The sequence below is a fragment of the Apium graveolens genome, chromosome 10 (genome assembly GCF_009905375.1).
Source record: "Apium graveolens cultivar Ventura chromosome 10, ASM990537v1, whole genome shotgun sequence".
Classification (NCBI taxonomy): Eukaryota; Viridiplantae; Streptophyta; class Magnoliopsida; order Apiales; family Apiaceae; genus Apium; species Apium graveolens.
The window spans coordinates 47,736,768-47,744,323 of NC_133656.1; positions in this window are offsets into that span (position 1 = coordinate 47,736,768).

Sequence of the window (7,556 nt, forward strand, 5' to 3'; positions counted from 1 at the left end):
AACATTAACAAACTAGAATATTTGATCTTGAATAAGCAGATGAATGATGAAATATTTTCTTTTGTTTTCTGCTGTGTTTTCTTGTTCTGTATGTGCTGCTCTGTTTTTGCTGAGTAGTGAGTTGATATTATCTTCTGCTTTCTTTTAATCAATCACAGCCGAAGTTGTTGAACTGGTGTGACAATCTATTTGAGCTTGAAAGACTTTCGGTGAGACAATCTATTAGAGCTAGGAAGACAATTAAAATGAACTAGCAAGACTTTCGGTATGACTATTGATTGTCATACCGATTGTCATAGTAGTACAATTGAAATTGTTTTTCTGAATACATAATTGATTTTAATCTAATTGAAAATTCTATCAATACAATCAACTGAATTAGCAAGACATTCGGTATGACTATCAATTGTCATACCGATTGTCATACTAGTACAATCAGTTGTCTTTTTAGAATTATCACAGATTTTAATCAATTAACATTCTGAAAATCCTCATTATTAATTCTAAATTAATTAATCAATTTAATTCAATTAATCAATAAATTAATCCTTGCAGATTTAATTTATTCTCTTAATTAAATTATATGACTTAATTAATTAATAGTGAATTAATACTATCCCTGAGCAGCATCCATTCTTCTGACAATCTTCTGAAAGTCTCTGAGACTTATGAATCAATTCCGTCACTTCAATGCTGACACTCGATGTACTGTCTGGTTCATGAGTGACTAACTTTCGTGACGTTTCTTCATGTCTTGACTTTGTTGTTCTGATTGAATCCTTGTAATAAATGATACCTTGACGAGATCTCTGTCACTTGATTAAATCCACGATCTTGATTTATATCACTGAGGCATGATAAAATTCTTGAACTTCTTCCAGTGAATCTTCAAGTCTGCAGATGAACAATGTTTCTTTATTCTTTGACAGATGTTACTTTGTGAGATCTCTCTGATGCTTGATCCACTATTTACTTATTACATTCTTATTTGAGTTGAGTTAAATACTCGAATAAACGAGTAGGCTATGACATATGCCTTTCACACATCCACCACAGATCCAAATATTCTTCGATTACTGGAAACCTTGCAACAGCAAACCAACGCTATAGCTCAACAACAACTAACTCTTCAACAACAATTTGAAAACCAAGATAACCGTGAACCACACCAACCACCTGATCCACCAGTACCACCTCGACAAGTTGCCACTTTCAAGGCTTTTCAGAATGTGAATCCACCTGCATTTTATGATACCACTGATCCAATAATAGCTAACACATGGATTAAGGAAATGGAAAGGGCTTTTGAGTTGGTACAGTTAGGAGACGATCAGAAGACACCATATGCTACTTACTTCTTGAAGGGCGAAGTCATCTATTGGTGGGAATCAGTAAAAGCTATGGAAGCAACTCAGTAAGTTTCTTGGGAAAGATTTAAGAAGTTATTTCTGGAAAAGTATTATCCTAAGTACATGCAGAATCAGATGGAGCTTAAATTTCTTGAATTGAAGCAAGGGAACATGACTGTACTGGAGTATGAGAAGAAATTCACAGAGTTGTCAAGGTTTGTGACAATATATACCAGCAGTGAGGAGGAAAAAGCGAAGAGATTTCAACAAGGATTAGAGCCTTGGATCAGAGATAGAGTGGCTATGTTTGAGCTTGATACCTATGCGGGAGTAGTACAGAAAGCTGCTCTGATTGAGAATAATGGGATGCAGTCAAGAAAGGAAAGGGATAACAAGAAGAGAAAGGTTCCATTTTATGGAGAAAAGTCTGAAGCCGGAAATTCACAAGATCGGAATATAAAGAGGTTTAGATTCCAAATGGCGGAAATTTTCAAAAGAAGGGGAATTTGGGCAAAAGACAAGAATCGAAAGGGAACAACCAGACAAGTCAAGGACAAGTTGGAGAAAACAGATTCCAGAGACCGGAATGCAAGCATTGTGGAAGAAGGCACCCCGGAGTGTGTAATAAGCTGAGCATGACATGCTATAGGTGCAACCAGAAAGGACATTTGGCAAATGAGTGTAAGATGCCGAAGCCAGGAGTTACATGTTACAAGTGTGCAAAGACTGGACACATAGCTAGGGAATGTAAGACAACCGGACTAGTCAAAGCTCTAATGAATGTGGCAAGTACCAGTGCAAGCATGCCAGCCGAGGTATTGGCATTACCTCCACCACCTACAACAACTCCGCAAGCAACAGCAAGGACATTCGATTTGAAAATGAAGGACGCTGTTCATAACTCTGAGGTGATAGCAGGTACACTTTTACTAAATAATGTCAAAGCTAAAGTATTGATTGATTCGGGAGCAACGGGATCTTTCAAATCAGAAACTTTGGTTGATAAACTTCAATGTGATAAAATGATTATGAGCGAGGTAGTAAATGTGGTAATTGCGAACCAAGAGAAGATTCCTGTGAATCAATTCTGTCCGAAGTATGAGATTGATATTTCGGGGCATAAGTTTTCAGCCGACTTGATACTCTTCAAGTTGGGAGAGTTCAATATAATTTTAGGTATGGATTGGTTTGGGAAGAATAACGCCTAGATTAATTGTAAGACCAAGAAAGTGTATTTAAAGACGAAGAGTGGAGAGAAGGTAGTATTTAAGGGACAGAGGCAAGAGCAACTGTTTCTTACAATCGTTCAGGCTAAGAAGCTACTTAGAAAAGGTTGTAAGTCGTTCCTAGCTTATGTAGTGGATTCAGAAAAGGGCAACCCCAGTATAGAAGATATTCCCGTAGTTAATGAGTTCCCAGATGTGTTTCCAGACGAACTACCGGGCTTACCACCAGATCGACAAATCGAGTTCGAGATCAACCCTGCTCCGGGCACAGAACCAGTTTCAAAGGCCCCATATATGATGGCACCAGCAGAAATGAAAGAGTTGGCAAGCCAGCTACAAGAATTGTTGGATAAGGGAGTGATACGGCCAAGTACGTCGCCATGGGGAGCACCTGTTCTGTTTGTAAAGAAGAAAGATGGAAGTATGCGGCTATGTATAGATTATCGGGAGTTGAATAAGGTGACGATTAAGAACCGCTACCCGCTACCAAGAATAGATGACCTATTTGACCAGCTGAAGGGAGCAAAGTGCTTTTCAAAGATTGACTTGAGATCAGGATACCATCAATTAAAGATCAAAGAAGAAGATATTCCCAAGACAACATTTAGGACCAGATACGGACATTATGAATTCTTAGTAATGCCTTTTGGATTGACTAATGCCCTGGCCGTATTTATGGATCTGATGAATCGGGTATTTAAAAAGTATTTGGACAAGTTCGTAGTGGTATTTATTGATGATATCCTTATTTATTCAAAGTCGGAAGAAGAACATAAGCAACATCTATGGATAGCGTTGGAGATACTCCGGCAAGAGAAGTTGTATGCCAAGTTTTCCAAATGTGAGTTTTGGTTAAAGGAAGTTCAATTTTTGGGACATGTCATTGGAGATGAAGGAGTTAAAGTAGATCCGGCAAAGATTGAGGCGATTATGAGTTGGGAGAGGCCAAAGACACCTACGGAAGTGTGAAGTTTTCTAGGATTGGCAGGGTATTATAGAAGGTTTGTCAAGGATTTTTCGAAAATCTCCACGCCATTGACTAAGTTAACCAGGAAGAATCAGAAGTTCGAATGGAGTGCAGAATGTGAGGATAGCTTTCAAGAGTTGAAACAGAGATTGGTACCAGCTCCGGTGTTAGTACTACCAGATGACCAAGGAAACTTTATGATTTTCAGCGACGCTTCACATAAACCGCATGAATTAAAGTACCCGACACATGATTTGGAACTAGCTACCATAGTGTTCGCACTTAAGATTTGGAGACATTACCTCTACGGGGAAAATGTGAAATCTATACGGATCACAAGAGTTTAAAGTACATTTTCACTCAGAAGGAGCTCAATATGAGGCAAAGGAGATGGTTGGAATTGATCAAGGACTACGATTGCTCGATAAATTATCATCCTGGAAAGGCGAATGTTGTAGCCGATGCTTTAAGTAGGAATGAGAGATTGAATATGATGGCAACACCAAAGGAACTGTCTGAAGAGATTAAGAAATTTGGATTAGAACTTTGTGATTGTGGAATAGTTGAAGAAGTTTGTCGTGCAATGACTTTTCAGCCAACACTAGTGGAAAGGATAAGGAAATGTCAGGAAGAAGTAATGGAGAAAGAGAAGAATCAGCTAACTGTAGAAGAGATTGGCACTCAAAGGGATGAGCAAGGTATACTAAGGTTTTCCTCAAGAATTTGGATTCCTCATGTACCTGAATTGACGAATGAGATCCTACAAGAAGCCCACAATTCAAGATTTTCGATCCACCCGGGGAGCACCAAGATGTATCGGGACTTAAAGCAGGACTTTTGGTGGCCAAATATGAAGCGAGACGTGGCAGAATGGGTTGCAAAGTTTTATACTTGTCAGAAAGTGAAGGCAGAACATCAACAACCTAGTGGATTAATTCAGCCCCTAAAGATTCCGGAATGGAAATGGGAAAATATTGCTATGGACTTTATAGTGGGATTAACGCGAACGAAATCCGGACATGACGCTATATGGGTTATAGTTGATCGCCTTACGAAGTCGGCGCATTTCCTTCCAATTAATGAGAAGTCTTCATTGGACAAATTGGTTGATTTGTACGTGCGTGAAATCGTACTAAGGCATGGAGTACCCGTATCGATAGTTTTAGACAGAGATCCCCGATTTAACTCGAGATTCTGCAAGCAATTTCAAGAAAGTCTTGGCACGAAGTTGAACAAGAGTACGGCGTACCACCCGCAGACCGATGGTTAGAGCGAAAGGACAATTCAAATAATCGAAGACATGTTGCGTAGTTGTGCAATCGATTTTGCAGGAAGTCGGGACGACCACTTGCCATTGATAGAATTCTCTTACAACAACAGCTATCACTCCAGTATTGGCATGCCACCATACGAAGCTTTGTACGGACGAAAATGTAGATCACCGACAAGTTGGGATAAAGTAGGGGAATGAAGGATTCTAGGCTCGGAATTGGTACAACAGTTGCATGAGACAGTCAAGTTAATTCAGAAAAGGTTGCTTGCTGCTCAAGATAGACAGAGGAAGTATGCGGATCCAGCGCGTAAGGATGTTAGATTCCAAGTAGGCGAAGCCGTTTTGTTAAAGGTGTCACCAAAAAAAGGGTTGTCTAGATTCGGCAAGAAAGGGAAGTTAGCACCTAGATATATATGTCCTTTTGAAATTTTGAGTCAAGTGGGGAAGGTAGCCTATGAGTTAGCCTTACCACCTCAGTATCAGCATGTGCATAATGTGTTCCATGTGTCGTTGCTTAAGAAGTACAATCCTGACGCTAGCCATGTGATAGAATATGAACCTGTAGAAATTCAGGCAGACCTGTCATTTGTGGAGCAACCTGTCAAATTACTCGACTGGCAAGTAAAGAGTCTTAGGAATAAGTCGGTAAAGTTAGTGAAAGTACTTTGGAGGAACCCCAAGGTCGAAGAATCAACTTGGGAGTTAGAGTCTGATATGCGTTCCCGGTATCCTCATCTGTTCTCTTAGATTCTGGGGACAGAATCCCTTAAGGGGGGAGGATATTACGACCGACATTTTGTGTAATATTAATTTTGGACTTGGTATAATATTAGAGCCGAATGTAAATATACTTAATGGTTGTACATTGTGTGAATGAAAATTTCTGCATTTTAAATTTGTTTTATGTAGTATATGATTTTTCAAATGAAGAGTTTATTTATTTCCCTTATTTTTGATTTATAAGGAATATTCTAAACCTTGGAAAATTTTCTTTTAAAAGTTATTTTGTTCACAAATTTCAAAAGTGATTTTATAAAATTTCTAAAAATCCAAGTTATTTTATGGTATAAATTTCATAATTTTTGAACTTGTATTTTATTTTATAAAAATAAATCTTTACAAATTTTATTTGTTATAATTAGTAAATTACATAGAAGCCCTTGCAGGCAAATCACCCTTCTATTCTCTCAAAGGGCAAAGAAGACCTTTCCAACCCCAGTAACTCATTTGTTGATTACCAAATTACCACACTAATCTTGCATGCAAAATGGCCTAACTTTAGCTAGAGGTCATTTTTGTACATTCTCACTTCCACTCATTATTTTGTCACCCAAAAGCATAAAACCAAAAACCAAGTGGGAGAAGTCATTTTCACTCACTCCACACTCCAACACACCTCATTTTTCTCTCCTCCCCTCCCTCCCTTGTTGCTCTCGGCCGAAGCCCCCATCCCCACTCCCTTCCATTTTTCATTTCATTCCTCATCTTCCCTAGTATAAATCTTCTACCTACATTTATTTTATATACTTCCCAAGAGTTTTGTGACTTGGGAGATGAAGTTTCATGGTTGCATGTGTAGTTCTTGTGTGATCTCCAAAGAGAAACTCTTGATTCTTGTGAATTCAAGAGCTCTCTATGAGATACATTTTATATATGTGTTAACTAAGTGTTTTATGGAGAAACCATGCTTTAAAATCCTTTGCATCCTACTGAAATTTCATTATATATTCATGTTTAGCCATGCATGCTAGTTTTAAGATATTAAAATGATAATCAACCATGTTTTGCATGCTACTCTTTTCGAAATCATGTTGCTATGTCTAAAAATCTATAAATTCGAAATATGTATGCTTAAAATAGATTGTTTCCATGATAAATTTCTTATTAATAAGTAAGAGAAGATATATTTCATGAATATTAAGGATGAGTAATAGGTACAAGTCGAATTTTCAAGCATTTAAACTTTATGCTTTAGCCGAAATCTTGTTAAGTGTTTCCATGAGTTGCATTTAATATTTTTAGTTGCATGTTGTTGTTCTTGGATATGGATGTTCTCCCCTCCCGTTGAGGCACTATTTTAGGACATTAATGCACTAGGTTTGCTTTGGTAAGGGTTGGATGCTTGGTTATTAAGTGGGAGTTAAGGTGGAAAGGGATTAGTTAGTGTTTGCATTTTTCCAGATTTGATGCACTAGTTTATGGGGAAGTTTTGAATGAGCATTTGTTGTGCACTTTGAAGCCCAAGCCACTAGAAGCTAGCACTAGGAGTATATAAAAGGTTTTAGGTGTTTTTTGGAGGTTTATAAGTCGTTTGGTTAGGTGCACGAGTGGAATCACAAAATCTGTCCAGCAGGGGACAGTTTTGTTGCAACTTAGAAACAGGAAGTTTTGACCATGTCATGGGTAGGCCCTCATTAGGCCCTGTTTGGCCTTAGTTAGAGGGAGTGTCAGAGGAGTTTTTACAGCCATAGTTCATAGGATTTGAGTTAGAACCATGTGTCACAAGTTAGTTCAAATCAGGGCGTTTTCTGCCCAGAAAAATAGGGGAACCATGGACTTTAAGCTTAGGCCCAAGGAGGCGCAAGCTAGGCCATTGAGCTACATCGAGTTTGGAAGATGCCTTATGGTCAGAAGAGTCTAGTGTAGAAGTTTTGGAGGTAAACTTGTAGTGTAAGAGTGTCTAATGCACTCAAGAAACCATATATGTCATTCTGAAATTTACCTTAGTGAGCACTTTCACT